The sequence below is a fragment of the Bombina bombina genome, chromosome 3 (assembly GCF_027579735.1).
Source record: "Bombina bombina isolate aBomBom1 chromosome 3, aBomBom1.pri, whole genome shotgun sequence".
Lineage (NCBI taxonomy): Eukaryota > Metazoa > Chordata > Amphibia > Anura > Bombinatoridae > Bombina > Bombina bombina.
In genome coordinates, this window is record NC_069501.1 from 728,739,900 (window position 1) to 728,761,461 (window position 21,562).

Consider the following 21,562-nt stretch of genomic DNA (forward strand, 5'->3'; position numbering starts at 1 on the left):
ATGCAGGTGTGTGCAAATTTTTTTTTTTCGGGGGGGGGGGGGCAGTCATAATCCCCATATCCTCAGGCAGTCGTCACTCTGGCGGCAGTTTGAGGACAGATAGTTTGCCCATGGGTGGCTTGTTGGTGAGTACTTGTGTACAGCATGGTTAAGAAGTTAGACAATTGCCACTGTAATGTTCGCTAACAGTTGTGTTTGTGTAATGTGCAAAATGTGCAGATATAGGATGCGCTTTAACCATTTATTTGTCTCTTTCAGCAAATGTCTAGTTTTAGAAGAAAACTCATATGTGGCAGGTCATAGCTTAAATGTGCAGGTATAGGATGCGCTTTAACCATTTTTTGTCTCTTTCAGCAAATGTCTAGTTTTAGCTCCAAACATATATGCAACATTTCATAGCTTAAATATGCAGATATAGGATGCACTTTAACCATTTATTTGTCTCTTTAAGCAAATGTCTAGTTTTAGCTTCAAACAGATATGTAGCAGGTCATAGCTTAAATGTGCAGATATAGGATGCACTTTAACAATTTATTTGTCTCTTTCAGCAAATGTCTAGTTTTAGTGAAAAACAGATATGTAGCAGGTCATAGCTTAAATGTGCAGATATAGGATGTGCTTTAACCATTTATTTTTCTCTTTCAGCAAATGTCTAGTTTTAGTGAAAATGCATATGCAGTAAGTCATAGCTTAAATGTGCAGATATAGAATGCGCTTTAACCATTTGTCTCTTTCAGCAAATGTCTAGTTTTAGCGAAAAATGCATATGTAGTAGGTCATAGCTTAAATGTGCAGATTTGGGGGCCTATTTATGAAAGAACTGTCGGACATGATCCGACATTGCGGATCATGTCTGACAGACCTCGCTGAATGCGGAGAGCAATACGCTCTCCGCATTCAGCATTGCACCAGCAGCTTTTGTGAACTGCTGGTGCAACGCCGCCCCCTACAGATTCGCTGCCAATCGCTCACTAGCAAGGGGGTGACAATCAACCCGATCGTATTTAATCGGATTGAATTGCGGCGATGTCTGTCCACCTCCTCAGAGCAGGTGAACAGGTTATGCAGCAGCGGTCTTTAGACGACCGATGCTTCATAACTGGTGTTTCTGGTAAGCCCTCAAGTTCCATACGGAGCTTGATAGATAGGCCCCATAGGATGCCCTTTTACCATTTATTTGTCTATTTCAGCAAATGTCTAGTTTTAGCGGAAAATGCATATGTAGCAGGTCATAGCTTAAATGTGCAGATTTAGGATGCGCTTTAACCATTTTTTGTCTCTTTCGGCAAATGTCTAGTTTAGGTGATTTTCGTATACACAAATGCATTGTATCATTTTATTATTTTTTTAAATGTATTTTTTCATATCATAATTTTAAGATATTTGTAATATTGACATTTTGTAATGTTCATTATTTATAGGTGATTCGGGTTACATGAGCCGGCCTTGGCTCATTACGCCAGTACGTAATCCGGCTGACGAGGCACAGGTGCGCTTCAATCGGGCGAAAAAGCGGACTAGGGCTGTAGTGGAGCAGATGTTTGGGCTCCTCAAAATGTGCTTTAGATGCCTGGACAGGTCTGGAGGAGCCCTCCAATACAGCCCTTGTAAGGTGGCTAATATTGTTATAGCCTGCAGTGTCCTTCATAACATAGCTCAGCAGGCTGAGATGCTGCAGGTCATCATGGTGCCCCTCGCCCTCCAACGAGATGAGGAGGATGATGCAGTTCTAGAGGGGCCATTCTGGGATGAGGGGGTCAATGTCAGAGCCATCATCAACCGCCACTTCATATGGTAAATACTATGTTATATAGGAGCATTGCGAATATGTGAGACTTGTAGTAAAATGAAAGTAGAATTGTGCAAACATGTTAGGATTGTTCTAGAAATGTCTATAACAAAATCTAAAATATATTTTATAATCCTAGGTAATTTATGCATCATATGATTCTGGCATTGGCTCCTTTAATTAATTTGTCACCTGATTTTTAAAGACAACATCAGATGATAAGTATGCACAATGTATGAACCATGACTGGGGTGGGGGGGGTGGATTTTGCCAAATGATCCATCATATGGCATACAATTAGTTTACATGTAGTATTTAGTTTAGACATTATTAGATTTTAGATATTCTGAAAGGGATAAATGTCACAGAGACCAGATAAAGTGATACTCTGAAGCACAATAGAATTGACAAAGTCATACATCAGAGGTTAAGTATGGACAATGTATGTGACTTTGCTTCACAATTTATTGTTATAACATAACACAAAAGAGGCTACATACGCTTAGTAAGCATTTGTTATTATTGAATGTGTCTGACAATTTTCACCATGTCCTGTTTTTGAAGACATGCATTTAATATATATTCCCCCTACTTTGTGCTAGAGAGGACTGAGATTGTGATTGATCATACAGATAAAGGGATACATTTCATAGGTGACATTTAGGTATATTAGATTTTGATGGCACAGGAAATATTACATTCAATTATGTCCATCATAAAATTGAATAATTAGGAATTTTAGCACAAAATGGGATATTAGGCATTATTTTGTCTAATTTTAAATGTTAATATGTAAGTCAACCCTTGATTAGACAATTTAATGTGATTACTTTTAAATTATGTATATATATATATAGATATCCAGTCTGAACTTGGCTTTAATATCAGAACAAACAATAAATGTTAGAGCATAGACAGAAGATGACTTTACAATTATTATACTTTTTTTTTTTTTTAGTTTTATGTCTTACAGATTTTCAATTTTGCTGAATTCCCAAAAGAATATTGTTTTTTTTGTTAGAATCAATTTTTTTTTAAATAAATATCTTTATATACTATATCATCTTTTATTTGTTTAAATACAACATATATATATATATATATATATATATATATATATATATATAGTATCTATCCAAGTAAGATAATAACAAATATATCCTTCTAATATTAGGACATGTAAAGAAAAGATTAGTCCCATGAAAGGTTGTTACAGTATCTATTTTACAAGCACATGCCTCATATTAAATATAATACAGTTACCAATTTTAAAAAAATAAATAAAATATCTACACATCTCAAGCAGATAATGAGTGTTAAAGTCTTGTATTTTACAAAAGTTAAGGAGGAATTAGTTACAGCCATATCATTTTTGGTTGTGAGATTTAGAGTTGTACAAATCATAAAATGTTAATGACGAGGCAAAGTCTACATAACAACTTTGTTTATGTCACTTTTAAAGGGACAGTCTAGTCAAAATTAAACTTTCATGATTCAGATAGGGCATGTAATTTTAAACAACTTTCCAATTTACTTCTATTATCTAATTTGCTGAATTCTTTAGATATCCTTTGTTGAAGAAATAGCAATGCACATGTGTGAGCCAATCACACAAGGCCTCTATGTGCAGCAACCAATCAGCAGCTACTGAGCATATCTAGATATGCTTTTCAGCAAGTGATATCAAGAGAATGAAGCAAATGAGATAATAGAAGTAAATTTGAAAGTTGCTTAAAATGACATGCTCTTTCTAAATCACGAAAGAAAAAATGTGGGTTTCATGTCCCTTTAAGAAATGTGTAGGGTGAACTTGTTAGATTAAAAAGTGACAGTGTAGCTTAATTTTATATTCACATTCTAATATCTATCATTAATTTTTATAAATTGTTTACAAGTATTTCCGTTACCCTTAATTTTGATTTTAAAATTGTTTATTTCTCCTGTGGGTAAACACAGCCATCATAAGATATTACACTCCCAGTGGGGCATACAATATATAAGGTAATACAATGTAAATTTATTTTTTGGTTTACAGATATAAGAAGTATGTATATGTACACAATGTGATAAAGTTAGGAGATCAGATTATATCTACAAGCTCCAAACATTTTATTTTCTTATGGCTTCAAAACACAAGATAAGAATTCATATACAAACCATAACAATTTAATATCATACATACTCTGCTTCTGATTAAATAATAAGGAATTGTAAACACATTAAGTGAACCAAATATTATAGTATACTGTCCCTTTAAAAGTTTGCACTAAATCATTAAAAAGCTCCATCAAAGGAGCGAGTTAAGTGGCCAGTTTACATACAAGGTCCTCACACAGGTCAAATGTATATTCATATAACAGGGCCAAGTATGACTAAATATGGAATGTGTATTAAAGTAATTATCTATTTTTGATTTACTGTCCCTTTAAATGTATATAACCTTTCATGGGGTAAACACTCATCTATTTAAATATATTATCATATTTAGACATGACTGCATATTTATTTTAATAAATTACCATTGCATGTTTACTATTAGAACAGTTGGTATTACATGCATTCAGCAATGAGAAGAGCAATATTGTAAAAGTAAATCTGTTGACTATTTATTTTTAGTTAATCGCTTGTGATGGCTATTTCATTTGTAGTGAAAGGGACATGCAACCCAAAGTTAATCTTCCATGATTCCACCAGAGCAGATTTGAAAAGAAAATAATATTTTACTTAGATAATCACATATGGTTCATTATCATGTTATCCTAAGTTTGAAAAAAAAAAAACCATATGTTTAGGCTTATGAGCAGCAAAGCATTACTGGGAGATATCTGCTTATTTGTGGGTGGGCAACAATACATAGTTGCAATGGTTAGCCAGATGTCTTTAGATACATCACACTATTGCAGATCTGCTCCTTAACAATAAAGACACATGTTAAAGAAAATTATATAAAAATTTCAGACAAATACATTCTCTATTTAATTTTTATAAATAAGGACCAGAAACGTTTAGGCCTAGATTTAGAGTTTGGCGGTAGCCGTCAAAACCAGCGTTAGAGGCTCCTAATGCTGGTTTTAGGCTACCGCCGGTATTTGGAGTCAGTCAGGAAAGGGTCTAACGCTCACTTTCCAGCCGCGACTTTTCCATACCGCAGATCCCCTTACGTCAATTGCATATCCTATCTTTTCAATGGGATCTTTCTAACTCTGGTATTTAGAGTCGTGGCTGAAGTGAGCGTTAGAAATCTAATGACAAAACTCCAGCCGCAGAAAAAAGTCAGTAGTTAAGAGCTTTCTTGGCTAACGCCGGTTTATAAAGCTCTTAATTACTGTGCTCTAAAGTACACTAACACCCATAAACTACCTATGTACCCCTAAACCGAGGTCCCCCCACATCGCCACCACTCGATTACATTTTTTTAACCCCTAATCTGCCGACCGCCACCTAAGTTATACTTATGTACCCCTCATCTGCTGCCCCTAACACCGCCGACCCCTATATTATATTTATCAACCCCTAACCTGCCCCCCACAACGTCGCCGCCAGCTACCTACAATAATTAACCCCTAATCTGCAGACCGCAAAGCGCGGCCACCTACATTATAGCTATGTACCCCTAATCTGCCGAGCGGATCTCACCGCTACTATAATAAAGTTATTAACCCCTAATCCGCCTCACTCCCGCCTCAATAACCCTATAATAAATAGTATTAACCCCTAATCTGCCCTCCCTAACATCGCCGACACCTAATTTCAATTATTAACCCCTAATCTGCCGAACTAATCTCGCCGCTACTGTAATAAATGTATTAACCCCTAAAGCTAAGTCTAACCCTAACACTAACACCCCCCTAAGTTAAATATAATTTAAATCTAACAATTTAAATTATATTTAAATCGTGTTAGGTTTAATTGTAGATAATTGTAGGTAGTTTATTTAATTAATTTATTGATAATGTAGTGTTAGGTTTAATTGTAACAGGTTAGGATTTATTTTACAGGTAATTTTGTAATTATTTTAACTATTTTAGCTATTAAATAGTTCTTAACTATTTAATAGCTATTGTACCTGGTTAAAATAAATACAAAGTTACCTGTAAAATAAATATTAATCCTAAAATAGCTATAATATAATTATAATTTATATTGTAGCTATATTAGGGTTTATTTTACAGGTAAGTATTTAGCTTTAAATAGGAATAATTTATTTAAAAAGAGTTAATTAATTTCGTTAGATTTAAATTATATTTAATTTAGGGGGGTGTTAGTGTTAGGGTTAGACTTAGCTTTAGGGGTTAATACATTTATTAGAATAGCGGTGAGCTCCATTTGGCAGATTAGGGGTTAATGTTTGAAGTTAGGTGTCGGCGATGTTAGGGAGGGCAGATTAGGGGTTAATACTATTTATTATAGGGTTAGTGAGGCGGATTAGGGGTCAATAACTTTATTATAATAGCGGTGCGGTCCGCTCGGCAGATTAGGGGTTAATAAGTGTAGGCAGGTGGAGGCTACGTTGTGGGGGGCAGATTAGGGGTTAATAAATATAATATAGGGGTCGGCGGTGTTAGGGGCAGCAGATTAGGGGTACATAGGGATAATGTAAGTAGCGGCGGTTTACGGAGCTGCAGATTAGGGGTTAATAATAATATGCAGGGGTCAACGATAGCGGGGGCGGCAGATTAGGGGTTAATAAGTGTAAGGTTAGGGGTGTTTAGACTCGGGGAACATGTTAGAGTGTTAGGTGCAGACGTAGGAAGTGTTTCCCCATAGCAAACAATGGGGCTGCGTTAGGAGGTGAACGCGGCTTTTTTGCAGGTGTTAGGTTTTTTTTCAGCTCAAACAGCCCCATTGTTTTCTATGGGGGAATCGTGCACGAGCACGTTTTTGAAGCTGGCCGCGTCCGTAAGCACCGCTGGTATCGAGAGTTGAAGTTGCGTTAAATATGCTCTACGCTCCTTTTTTGGAGCCTAACGCAGCCATTCTGTGAACTCTCAATACCAGCGGTATTTAAAAGGTGCGGCCAGAAAAAAGCATGCGTAGCTAACGCACCCCTTTGGCCGCAGAACTCTAAATCTAGGAAGTTAAATTCAATAAAAAAATATGTCTCTTTATTTTCTCGAAATAATGTCCATTAATAAATATGAAGAATGCGTTTCACCATTATTGAAATATAGCGTGGTAAACTTATCTTTCAACACAAGATTCGCATTTATGAAAAGTCGAATATAATTTCACACTGTCACTTAGTACACAATCGATGTGCATTGTTGGGACTGTAAATACATTTAAAAAAACACTGTTAATAATTTACAATGAGTCACAATATTTATTTAATAAACAATGAATACATACAATATTTACATTCTTTAACCTAAAATATTTGTAAACTTTTTTAAAATAACTTGAACAATGTTACACATCTATTGATCAATATTAAAGGAACACTGAACCAAAATTTTTTCTTTCGTGATTTTCACCTATTATCAATTTTTCTTTGTTCTCTTGCTTTCTTTATTTGAAAAAGAAGGCATCTAAGCTATTTTTTGGTTCAGACCATGGAAAGCACTTGTTTATTGGTGGGTGAATTTATCCACCAATCAGCAAGAACAACCCAGTTTGTTCACCAAAAATGGGCTAGCATCTAAACTTACATTATTGCATTTCAAATAAAGATACCAAGAGAATGAAGACAATTTGATAATAGGAGTCAATTAGAAAATTGGGTTCAGTGTCCCTTTAAACATCAAAATATGTCATAAACATTTACTAATGTGACTGGATTATATTTACTATCGTGATTAAAAATAAAATCGAGTTCAAATGTCAATAAAATATATTAATATTTAACAGATTCCGTATATTATATATGCGTCACATATACACATTCTATACTCATAAATTCTAAGTAAAAGTCTACATGCCAAATGTAGTAACAGCACCCCCAGGAGGTTTGTGTATGGAAGTTACAAATATATGAATCTATGAACCATTACGTAACAGCCAATCAGAGTTCATCACACAAACATGACTTGAGTCAGTATGGCCTCACAGACATGCTAACAAAATTACATTGTTTTATCCAATCAAATGTACAGTTACCATGTCCCACAGTGTATCGCATGTTTACTTCCCCATATAAAAGTCCATTATACATTGCTATTTGTGTCACTTCTCTAATGCCTATAGCCACTAGCCAGACTGTCTCCCAAGTTCACCAGACCGGAAAGTGCTGCACTGGTGTATGCGGTCAAGGAGTTTTATCAGCAGCTGTTTGGGGCTCAGAAGAGGTCGACGACTGGGGCAGTCAAAAGGGCCCTCTGGGTGTCTGTCGCCCTTTTTGTAAATGTTGTGGCAGACATCCAAATGATCTGGAGATTCGGGGATATGAGGTTGTGGCTGTGTAATAAAGTCCACCTCATTAGAGAGTAGACTAGTGCTCATCGGAGAGGTGAGGATCCAGGCCCACCCCCACAGAAACTAGTCCTACAACTTCATGAGGAGACTTTATGCCTCCTCCTCAATCTCTGTTTCCCCCGGAGAGTTGCTGCCCCCCAGTCCTCGACCCCCTCCCAGTCCCCAGCTGCTGGTCCTGAATCTCCCGCCCGAGGCCAGTGCAGTTCCAATCGGTGACCTGGGAGAAGGCACTACATAGGCTGAACCAGATAAAAAATCAGCCTTCATATAATATTTTAAAATTTGAGTATATATTTAAGCAATGTGTATATAGTCATATATTCAACCTATACAGGGAGTGCAGAATTATTAGGCAAATGAGTATTTTGACCACATCATCCTCTTTATGCATGTTGTCTTACTCCAAGCTGTATAGGCTCGAAAGCCTACTACCAATTAAGCATATTAGGTGATGTGCATCTCTGTAATGAGAAGGGGTGTCGTCTAATGACATCAACACCCTATATCAGGTGTGCATAATTATTAGGCAACTTCCTTTCCTTTGGCAAAATGGGTCAAAAGAAGGACTTGACAGGCTCAGAAAAGTCAAAAATAGTGAGATATCTTGCAGAGGGATGCAGCACTCTTAAAATTGCAAAGCTTCTGAAGCGTGATCATCGAACAATCAAGCGTTTCATTCAAAATAGTCAACAGGGTCGCAAGAAGCGTGTGGAAAAACCAAGGCGCAAAATAACTGCCCATGAACTGAGAAAAGTCAAGCGTGCAGCTGCCAAGATGCCACTTGCCACCAGTTTGGCCATATTTCAGAGCTACAACATCACTGGAGTGCCCAAAAGCACAAGGTGTGCAATACTCAGAGACATGGCCAAGGTAAGAAAGGCTGAAAGACGACCACCACTGAACAAGACACATAAGCTGAAACGTCAAGACTGGGCCAAGAAATATCTCAAGACTGATTTTTCTAAGGTTTTATGGACTGATGAAATGAGAGTGAGTCTTCATGGGCCAGATGGATGGGCCCGTGGCTGGATTGGTAAAGGGCAGAGAGCTCCAATCCGACTCAAACGCCAGCAAGGTGGAGGTGGAGTACTGGTTTGGGCTGGTATCATCAAAGATGAGCTTGTGGGGCCTTTTTGGGTTGAGGATGGAGTCAAGCTCAACTCCCAGTCCTACTGCCAGTTTCTGGAAGACACCTTCTTCAAGCAGTGGTACAGGAAGAAGTCTGCATCCTACAAGAAAAACATGATTTTCATGCAGGACAATGCTCCATCACACGCGTCCAAGTACTCCACAGCGTGGCTGGCAAGAAAGGGTATAAAAGAAGAAAATCTAATGACATGGCCTCCTTGTTCACCTGATCTGAACCCCTATTGAGAACCTGTGGTCCATCATCAAATGTGAGATTTACAAGGAGGGAAAACAGCACACCTCTCTGAACAGTGTCTGGGAGGCTGTGGTTGCTGCTGCACGCAATGTTGATGGTGAACAGATCAAAACACTGACCGAATCCATGGATGGCAGGCTTTTGAGTGTCCTTGCAAAGAAAGGTGGCTATATTGGTCACTGATTTGTTTTTATTTTGTTTTTGAATGTCAGAAATGTATATTTGTGAATGTTGAGATGTTATATTGGTTTCACTGGTAAAAATAAATAATTGAAATGGGTATATATTTGTTTTTTGTTAAGTTGCCTAATAATTATGCACAGTAATAGTCACCTGCACACACAGATATCCCCCTAAAATAGCTAAAACTAAAAACAAACTAAAAACTACTTCCAAAAATATTCAGCTTTGATATTAATGAGTTTTTTGGGTTCATTAAGAACATGGTTGTTGTTCAATAATAAAATTAATCCTCAAAAATACAACTTGCCTAATAATTCTGCACTCCCTGTATATATCTTACAACAGATGTTACCTATAATGGTAGACATCTGAATTTAGATTCATCACACATCAAATAGGAATAATGCTTTTTCTTGTGCTTTCCCGAATATGCGTCACAGAGCTAAAATGGAATTGCGCATCTGTGAAATCCCTATCCTCCAACATTTCATACATTGAATATCGAGTCATACAAAACTTAGAAATATTAATTTGTATCATTAAATCTTTACAATGATCCTATTTGAATATTGTGATACACACAATTGCAAATATATTCAAAAGCTTTACAAATTATGCTCATCACACTACTAGATCCAAATCAATTCATAATCACAGATGCGCAATTAAACTTTTAATTATTGCGCAATGCTCATGGAAGATATTATTGTGCAGAAACGGGAACATGGGTTTGCTGTAACAGTGGCATTACTTTAGACATGTTGGTTAAATGTATACATTAATTAGTATAAATGTTAAGAATACAGTATCCTGATTTTCAATATTCTAAATTACAAAAGCTTTATTAGCAATATAAAATTAAAAAACGACAGATCAATGTATAACAATTGATGACAATGCAAGAATACATAAAATGACTCAAAGGGATACTCAACAACATAAAAGGTTTAAAATAAACATACATAATCTATTTATAAATACATTTTAAAAAAACAATGAACTCACGTGAAGAATTAAAATATGTTTAACTTTGTCGATTTGAAAAAAAAAGTATGATTGTTCGTGTCAAAGTTGTGATTTGTATTAATAATATCCAATCCTGATTGAATATTTTACAGATATGGATGTTGGTGCTGGACCCTCAAGCTCGGGTTTGTCCCAGTCTGGTATGTCTAATTATACTTAATTTTTGGCTTACAAATTTGGACATAACATTGCCTAATACATTTACATTGATCTATATTAACATGGATCCTCTAAATAGATTTCAAGTGTATTTAAAAAGAAGAATCACGATTCAGAGATTGAATTCCATTGTAATCAAAATCACAATTTATTAGTATTCAAAGATATTCCTCAGAATCTTGCTATCTTTATTTGAATGTAATCTTCGGGTCTTGCCCATTTTGGATTCAGCACCTGGGTAGTGTTTGACAGTTGGTGGCTACATTTAGACAACACTAACAGATTTGTACACATGTACAGAATATATAAATATCCATCTCATATGCTTTGATATTTTATTCTTATCATTAAGAGAGAATGATAATGAAATATTCATGATGATTGGAGGAAATTATATATTTGATTGAAATTGCATACTTTATCCGATTCATTGCATCAACATATGGAAAAGACTATTCCTTTAGAGGGACATTCTCAAATATTGATATAGAATTTATCTAAAGATACAAAATATATTTATTAATCATTACACTGTTTTGATTAAACAATACAGTGATTTAAATCACATCTTTCACTCTCGGATTACCTTTATATATATAAGCATATATACAGCACCATGATGACATAGTTTAAAATATATCTTATGTCTTGCATTGTGATAAATATGTGTTGTGTCAGAAACCAGATTACTGTATATTGCACACATTTATATATGTGCCACATGTATTATGCTCTAGTTGTCACAAGTTGTTATTCAAAGTGTTAATTGTCTGTGCGAATTTATTTCGAAACAGGGACCAATAAGATATTATTTTAAATAGTTTAGAATAAATTTAGAATACATTTTATTTTATAATACCAAATCTTTATATTTAAAGCTGATGTACAAATTGTGTTACATAAACTATTAATAATATAAATAAATATTAAGGCCTAGATTTAGAGTTTGGCGTTAGCCGTGAAAACCAGCGTTAGAGGCTCCTAACGCTGGTTTTAGGCTACCGCCGGTATTTGGAGTCACTCAAAATAGGGTCTAACGCTCACTTTTCAGCCGCGACTTTTCCATACCGCAGATCCCCTTACGTAAATTGCGTATCCTATCTTTTCAATGGGATCTTCCTAACTCCGGTATTTAGAGTCGTTTCTGAAGTGAGCGTTAGAGCTCTAACGACAAAACTCCAGCCGCAGGAAAAAAGCAGGAGTTAAGAGCTTTATGGGCTAACGCCGGTTCATAAAGCTCTTAACTACTGTACCCTAAAGTACACTAACACCCATAAACTACCTATGTACCCCTAAACTGAGGTCCCCCCACATCGCCGCAACTCGATTAAATTTTTTAAACCCCTAATCTGCCGACCGCCACCTACGTTATACTTATGTACCCCTAATCTGCTGCCCCTAACACTGCCGACCCCTGTATTATATTTATTAACCCCTAACCTGCCCCCCACAACGTCGCCGCTAGCTACTTACAATAATTAACCCCTAATCTGCCGACCGCAAAGCGCCGCCACCTACGTTATCCTTATGTACCCCTAATCTACTGCCCCTAACACCGCCGACCCCTATATTATATTTATTAACCCCTAATCTGCCCCCCTCAACGTCGCCTCCACCTGCCTACACTTATTAACCCATAATCTGCTGAGCGGACCTGAGCGCTACTTTAATAAAGTTATTAACCCCTAATCCGCCTCACTAACCCTATCATAAATAGTATTAACCCCTAATCTGCCCTCCCTAACATTGCCGACACCTAACTTCAATTATTAACCCCTAATCTGACGACCGAATCTCGCCACTATTCTAATAAATGTATTAACCCCTAAAGCTAAGTCTAACCCTAATACTAACACCCCCCTAAATTAAATATAATTTAAATCTAACGAAATAAATTAACTCTTATTAAATAAATTATTCCTATTTAAAGCTAAATACTTACCTGTAAAATAAATCCTAATATAGCTACAATATAAATTATAATTACATTGTAGCTATTTTAGGATTAATATTTATTTTACAGGCAACTTTGTAATTATTTTAACCAGGTACAATAGCTATTAAATAGTTAAGAACTTTTTAATAGTTACCTAGTTAAAATAATAACAAAATTACCTGTAAAATAAGTCCTAACCTAAGTTATAATTAAACCTAACACTACCCTATCAATAAATTAATTAAATAAAATACCTACAATTACCTAAAATAAAACCTAACACTACACTATCAATAAATAAATGTAATACAATTTCTACAAATAACTACAATTACATAAACTAACTAAAGTACAAAAAATAAAAAAGAAATAAGTTACAAAAAATAAAAAAATATTTACAAACATAAGAAAAATATTACAACAATTTTAAACTAATTACACCTACTCTAAGCCCCCCAAAATAAAAAAAATCCCTACCCTATTCTAAATTAATAAATTTAAAAGCTCTTTTACCTTACCAGCCCTGAACAGGGCCCTTTGCGGGGCATGCCCCAAGAAAATCAGCTCTTTTGCCTGTAAAAAAAACACATACAATACCCCCCCCAACATTACAACCCACCACCCACATACCCCTAATCTAACCCAAACCCCCCTTAAATAAACCTAACACTAAGCCCCTGAAGATCTTCCTACCTTGTCTTCACCTCAACAGGTATTACCGATCTGTCCTGGCATCCGGTGCTGAAGAAGTCCAGAAGAGGCTCCAAAGTCTTCCTCCTATCCGGCAAGAAGAGGACATCCGGACCGGCAAACATCTTCATCCAAGCGGCATCTTCGATCTTCTTCCATCCGGTGCGGAGCGGGTCCATGTTGAAGCATCCGACGCGGATCCATCCACTTCTTCCGGCGTCTCCCGACGAATGACGGTTCCTTTAAGGGACGTTATCCAAGATGGCGTCCCTCGAATTCCGATTGGCTGATAGGATTCTATCAGCCAATCGGAATTAAGGTAGGAATATTCTGATTGGCTGATGGAATCAGCCAATCAGAATCAAGTTCAATCCGATTGGCTGATCCAATCAGCCAATCAGATTGAGCTCGCATTCTATTGGCTGATCGGAACAGCCAATAGAATGCGAGCTCAATCTGATTGGCTGATTGGATCAGCCAATCGGATTGAACTTGATTCTGATTGGCTGATTCCATCAGCCAATCAGAATATTCCTACCTTAATTCCGATTGGCAGATAGAATCCTATCAGCCAATCGGAATTCGAGGGACGCCATCTTGGATGACGTCCCTTAAAGGAACCGTCATTCGTCGGGAGACGCCGGAAGAAGAGGATGGATCCGCGTCGGATGCTTCAACATGGACCCGCTCCGTACCGGATGGAAGAAGATCGAAGATGCCGCTTGGATGAAGATGTTTGCCAGTCCGGATGTCCTCTTCTTGCCGGATAGGAGGAAGACTTTGGAGCCTCTTCTGGACCTCTTCAGCACCGGATGCCAGGACAGATCGGTGATACCTGTTGAGGTGAAGACAAGGTAGGAAGATCTTCAGGGGCTTAGTGTTAGGTTTATTTAAGGGGGGTTTGGGTTAGATTAGGGGTATGTAGGTGGTGGGTTGTAATGTTGGGAGGGGGGTATTGTATGTTTTTTTTTACAGGCAAAAGAGCTGATTTTCTTGGGGCATGCCCCGCAAAGGGCCCTGTTCAGGGCTGGTAAGGTAAAAGAGCTTTTAAATTTATTAATTTAGAATAGGGTAGGGAATTTTTTTATTTTGGGGGTCTTTGATATTTTATTAGGGGGCTTAGAGTAGGTGTAATTAGTTTAAAATTGTTGTAATATTTTTCTTATGTTTGTAAATATTTTTTTATTTTTTGTAACTTAGTTCTTTTTTATTTTTTGTACTTTAGTTAGTTTATGTAATTGTAGTTATTTGTAGAAATTGTATTTAATTTATTTATTGATAGTGTAGTGTTAGGTTTTATTGTAGGTAATTGTAGGTATTTTATTTAATTAATTTATTGATAGGGTAGTGTTAGGTTTAATTATAACTTAGGTTAGGACTTATTTTACAGGTAATTTTGTTATTATTTTAACTAGGTAACTATTAAATAGTTCTTAACTATTTAATAGCTATTGTACCTGGTTAAAATAATTACAAAGTTGCCTGTAAAATAAATATTAATCCTAAAATAGCTACAATATAATTATAATTTATATTGTAGCTATATTAGGGTTTATTTTACAGGTAAGTATTTAGCTTTAAATAGGAATAATGTATTTAATAAGAGTTAATTAATTTCGTTAGATGTAAATTATATTTAAGTTAGGGGGGTGTTAGTGTTAGGGTTAGACTTAGCTTTAGGGGTTAATCCATTTATTATAGTAGCGATGAGCTCCGGTCGTCAGATTAGGGGTTAATAATTGAAGTTAGGTGTCGGCGATGTTAGGGAGGGCAGATTAGGGGTTAATACTATTTATGATAGGGTTAGTGAGGCGGATTAGGGGTTAATAACTTTATTATAGTAGCGCTCAGGTCCGCTCGGCAGATTAGGGGTTAATAAGTGTAGGCAGGTGTTGGCGACGTTGAGGGGGGCAGATTAGGGGTTAATAAATATAATATAGGGGTCGGCGGTGTTAGGGGCAGCAGATTAGGGGTACATAAGGATAACGTAGGTGGCGGCGCTTTGCGGTCGGCAGATTAGGGGTTAATTATTGTAAGTAGCTGGCGGCGACGTTGTGGGGGGCAGGTTAGGGGTTAATAAATATAATTATAATATAGGGGTCGGCGGTGTTAGGGGCAGCAGATTAGGGGTACATAGGGATAATGTAAGTTGCGGCGGTTTACGGAGCGGAAGATTAGGGGTTAATAATATAATGCAGGGGTCAGCGATAGCAGGGGCGGCAGATTAGGGGTTAATAAGTGTAAGGGTAGGAGTGTTTAGACTCGGGGTACATGTTAGAGTGTTAGGTGCAGACGTAGGAAGTGTTTCCCCATAGGAAACAATGGGGCTGCGTTAGGAGCTGAACGCTGCTTTTTTGCAGGTGTTAGGTTTTTTTTCAGCTCAAACAGCCCCATTGTTTCCTATGGGAGAATCGTGCACGAGCACGTTTTTGAGGTTGGCCGCGTCCGTAAGCAACTCTGGTATCGAGAGTTGCATTTGCGGTAAAAATGCTCTACGCTCCTTTTTTGGAGCCTAACGCAGCATTTTTTTGGACTCTCGATACCAGAGTTAATTTTATGGTGCGGCCAGAAAAAAGCCCGCGTAGCGTTAACAGCCCATCTACCGCCAAACTCCAAATCTAGGCCTAAGTTAATTTTACAAGCCCGGAGGGATCCAGCACCAATGCAGACCTGCCTTTGCAGGATGCTGGTAAGCCCATTGACTTATTCATACGTCATTAAAGGTGTCTTTTGCAAAAAAATATTCTGATCATGATTATGATGAAGCATTCCATTTGAATAAAACTTACAATGTACTCCTCTAATGATACATCTATTTATTTTATTAGTTTAATATTAATATCTCAAAGCTTCTTAGTCTACAACTTTGTGCTTCAGAACATGGTTAGCACATCTTGATATTTTGTATAAATTTTCTGTGTATTATGCTTTTTTCCGGATTTATAAAATACAGATAATTACATTTAATTATTAATCATTGATAATGATATAATTTATTTCAATTGCATGCTCCATTGCAATTATAAAATTCCTAACTTTGATTCAGAATCTCTTTAATGCATCATTGATGTGTGTCCTTGAGCACCAGTTACACATGTTATAATATTTGATTTTAATGTGTACACAACATATTATGTCTTACAGATATGGATGTTAAATGTGCAATGGAGGAGAATGTGGTTCCCTTGGAGTCTGATGGTACGTCAAACATATATAACAACATGTATATAACATATATTGTTTCAAAATCATACTATTGAATAAAACTAAAGTCTACAGCTTGGTCCCTTTAAAATATATTATTCCATTAATTTTCAAATACACCACTGGATTAATTTGCTTATTTATGTATAAATTGTCATGAATGACATCATGATGTCACATGCATATTACATCCAAACAACCAATAATCATGCTAATCATCTGAGTGCCTAGATGCAGATCATCTCATTATGTCATCATTGTTCGGAGCTTCTCAGCCACTTCTAAGTATACATAAAACATAATCATGTTGAAATTCAATTATTTAATTTCATGATGTATGATATATAAAGTGATTTGAAAATGATTTATGTGTAGACTGTCCATTTCACTCGAACAAACATTAATATTCCTCTAACTAAAAAGTTAAATTCTAAATGTGTCTATTAATATTGGAATGACATACTTTTAAGCCTAATGTAAAAGATATATTCACAAAACATACTCTGTAAAAGTAATGTCAGATAGATACCATTCTATTCTTAATATTTAATATAAACAGTAGTATTTACCGTGCATATATTCTGAATAGTAATTGATTGAACCATCAAGCTTAAAATAATTATATTTAAGATTACAAAGGCAATCATCTTAATCTATTTGGTAATCAGTGATTACCTTGTTTCAAAGGCTATGTGGAGTGGCCATTTATATTTGATCATTTTACACACTCCAATATTATCCAATTGGTGGAGTCTCCAAAGTCAATTCATGGGCATGTGTCTAAAAGAACTCTATGGCATTTCAATATCAAATGCATGCATGTGTACTGATATATTATCAAAAAGAGAAATATCATATTGTGAAATCAGAAAGATTAGCACATAATGTTGACTTTGAAATATATGATTTTTAATGTATTGATCAAACGTTTCATAAAAAATACCAGTGAGCAATCAGAGTTTCAAGGATCAATGAAGTATTATTATAAATTAGACTTGATTCAAATCAATCAATAACTTTAAACATAGTCATTATTGTGACTTTCTATAAATATTTTATGAGAAAATGAATACAGATTTAAAACCATGGTGAATATTAATTTATTTTAATATAATAATATATTTTCATATAATATATGTATTTATAAAATTGTATTATATATTTCAGATGGACCTTCCACTTCTCGGCATCCCCCTCTCCCCCATCCCACACTCCCACTCCCCTCCCAAAGGATAACAAGATAAGGAATCAAAGAATATGAGTAAACGTGAATGTTGTTTAAAATGTTATGCTCTGTCAAAAACATGTAAGCACATTTTCTGCTTTCATGCATTTTTAAATTAAATATATTTTGCAAATAAGTAAAAAAATTTAAGCTAGCGTGAAAAATATACACTTTATTTAACGTATTCAATGTTGTCAACACATCGAGAGAAATATGGCATACAGGCTTATTATAAACTGCCAATATTTGCTTGATTTAACAAGCACATGTAGATATACCAATAAGCCATAATAATTATTATATGTTAGCATATGTTCTTGTTTAAGCTATGTTGTTTGCATCAACACAGTGATATGCCATCATGTATAATTGTAATGGTCATTGTTTTGTATTAATAGAACAGGTTTGGGCATCACATCGCAAAAAACAATCAATCTAATCAACAAGGACAGCATGTGATGATGTTGTCTCAACACACTTGTAAAACACACTCTGCAAATAGCCTGCCTCCATGGAGCTGGTCCCATAGAAGCAGATTGAATACAGTGTGCTCCACAAGTGTAAGAAGACAACATCATCACATACTTATCCTTTATAAATTAACTTTAAATTAAAAACAATATATTACTTCTTCCTCCTTCCATTCTTCCCACAAGACTGAGTCTCTGAGGTGGCCAAATGCCCCCTCTGACGTGTCCTCATTGTAAATGGTTGTGGAAGAAGGGAAGGAGTACTGTGAGTGGATTGACCAGGCAGAGTAGGAGATGGGAGAGGCACAGGAGCTAATGGTCCAGGAGTTGATGGTCCAGGAGTTGATGGTCCAGGCTCTTGTGGTCTTCCCATTTCGGGATATGGTCTGATTGCCAACTCCCGGATGAACTGCAATATATGATTATGAATATTTAACATATCCGTTAGTCCTTCGATTAGGCAGTTCACTGCATTGGTCATAAACTCTGTGTGTGCCTGTTGTGCCCTCCGGGAGTTCTGCATTTCCTCCAGGAAGGCCCTCATTAGATCCACCTCTGGGATTTCGGAGTGGATGTTCTCCTCAGGGGGAGCTGCTGCATGGCAGGCTGCTGCTGCTGCATGGGGGGGCTGCTTGGTCTGCTTCTGCAGGGGGGGGCTGGTGCAAGGATATTTTCTGCAGGGTTCTCCTCCAGTTCTCCCCGAGGTGGCTTGTCATCTTCTGCTCCACTCTCATGCCTGGGTGAAGGAGGAGCATGTTCGTGCTGTGTTTCCTCCTCACCGGCCACAGACTCTATATTTGGAAATTAAAGAAATAAGAGACATAAGCACAATTCCAAATTAAGATGTAAATGTTATTTTTGAAAGTGTATTAATGAGGCTTTCTTCGTAATTCAATTGTTACCAAAAGCAATCGATACAATTTACGTATTTGCAAACCGTCTTTGGGATATCTAGATGGTCAATATGAATGTATTTTTGCGTGCGTCTTAAATCTGTTTAAATGCACACCTAATCTGTAGACTAAATAATAATGTGATGGCTTTTCTTCAAATCCAAGTTTCTTAAGGTAATTCTGAATGTGTTTATGTAATAATGTTTAAAAAACCTAATTGCGTTAGTCGTATCCCTAATTTATTTTGCAGATGAATGGGTTATGAGGTGGATGTAAATAGATTATTAAATGAGCTTACCATCAGATGAAAATCTCAGGTTCCTGGTATCGAGTCCTCCTTAGGTTCCTGGTATCGAGTAGCCTGGTGGGAGCCTGGTTGCTGGAGGGGAAGACCGACTGTCTCCCCTTCGGATACATAGCTGTGCTGCTGGAGGGGGAGACCAATCGTCTCCCCTTTGGCTAAACAGCCGTGTTGCTGGGGGACAGGACCATCAAACTCCTCTCCCTCTAGTTTGTCATGCTCGGCTGTCCAGGGTATATACTGTGCCATATACCACCAGAGCGCCTGGTAGGCATGTCAGTTTGCTGGGACAATCCATCTGTATTCCCGTTATGAGAGAGAATTCCTGTCCATACAAACAAGGGTTCAAATTCCTCAGTGCCCAGACCAGGGCCAAACAGTCCTTCAAAATCCCATCAGCTTCTTTACGAGTTTTCTGTACCTGCTCTTTATAGGTATCCACAATCCCTTCATACTGACATAGGGTGCCCTTGAGTTGCTGCACCTCACTATGAGCCAGCGTCAGCTTCTCCTCCAGTGTCACTAAGTTTGTCTTTAATGTTTCATGTTCCACTCTCAAGCTGGTGTTTTCTGCAGTCTGTCGGTGCAGCTTGTCTAGCAGAGATTCCTGTTCTAAACGTGCTTTTTCCTCTGCGCTCCTCTTCTCCTTCATCAGCGCATTGTAACGGGACCTCCACATATCAATAGCGGATAGAGATTTACTGAGCTCAGCGTCCTGGGGCTTAGCAGCAGGTGGGTCAGTCTCTGCTGCACGGATCTGGGCACGGGTAGTCACAGAGTTAACATCAGCGGGACCCATAGGAGCGTAGGCAGAAACAAGGGGGGCCAAGTCATTTCCAAGAAGAACATCAGCAGGTAAGTCCTTCTTGACCCCCACATTCACAGGTCTAGCGCCCACTCCCCAATCCAAATGTACCCTGGCAACAGGTAGGCTGAACACATCGCCCCCTGCTACCCTCACAGCCACAGTGTCTCCAGTGTACTGTTTCTCAGACACCAAGTTCTTTTGAAGCAAGGTCATGGTAGCACCAGTATCCCGTAGACCACTGACCTTCTTCCCATTCACTTTAACCAGTTGCCGGTTATTCCGGTGGGCAGCTTGCACAAGGTCTGCCTCATGTAGGATGCTCCAGCATTCTTGCGCCTCTACGTAGCGGGCCGCAGGCTGAGGATTACGTGGGATTCCGCCGGCGGGTCTTCTCCAGGACTGCGCTTGGTTCGCTGCGTTTAGGGGACACTCTGGTCTTTTGTGCCCTAGTTGCTTACATCTAAAGCACCGAATAGGTTGTGAGTAGCACCGCAGGGCTCTCTGAGGGTAGTTCGTGGCCGGAGGCCGTGTGGTATAGTGGTGCGCCGGGGTTTGGTAACTGGCAGCTGCTGGGGTGACTGGGGGTCTGTACTCCACTCTAGCAGGGGGCTTAGTGGTAGCAGTGTCCAGTTTGCGGGCATCCGTATACTCATCTGCCAAGCGAGCCGCTTCCTGCAGGGTGGAGGGTTTACGGTCCCGAACCCACTCTCGAACTCCTGCGGGTAATTTGTCGAAGCAATGTTCCAACAGGAATAGCTGCAGCACCTCTTCCCCAGATATGGCTTGGCACCCCGCTATCCAGTGAGCTGCTGTGCGGTGCACCTTACATGCCCACTCAAGGTAGGAATCTCCAGCTAATTTAACAGTGTCTCTGAACCGTCTCCGGTATGCCTCCGGTGTAACCGCATACCTGGAGAGCAGAGCCTCTTTTACAGTATTATAATCCCTGACTTCCTCATCTGGAATGGCCCGAAAAGCCTCTCTGGCCCGGCCGGATAATTTTCCAGATAATATCGTGACCCAGTCCTCTGCGGGTACCTTGTGTAGTGCACATTGCCTCTCAAAATCCGCAAGGTACCCATC

At 37.8% G+C, this 21,562-nt stretch overlaps 1 long non-coding RNA gene across 3 annotated transcripts in view; it reads right to left on the reverse strand.

Annotated features, from left to right (window-relative positions):
• The window catches only part of LOC128653956 (uncharacterized), a 431,620-nt gene that overhangs the window by 354,205 nt on the left and 55,853 nt on the right, over positions 1 to 21,562 (reverse strand). Inside the window, exon 3 of one of the 3 annotated variants that reach the window (XR_008401408.1) lies at positions 19,110 to 19,268. The exons of the other annotated variants lie outside the window; for them this stretch is intronic. This is a non-coding gene — a long non-coding RNA (uncharacterized LOC128653956). Of the gene's footprint in view, positions 1 to 19,109; positions 19,269 to 21,562 lie in introns of those variants that run through there. 3 annotated transcript variants of the gene reach the window in all.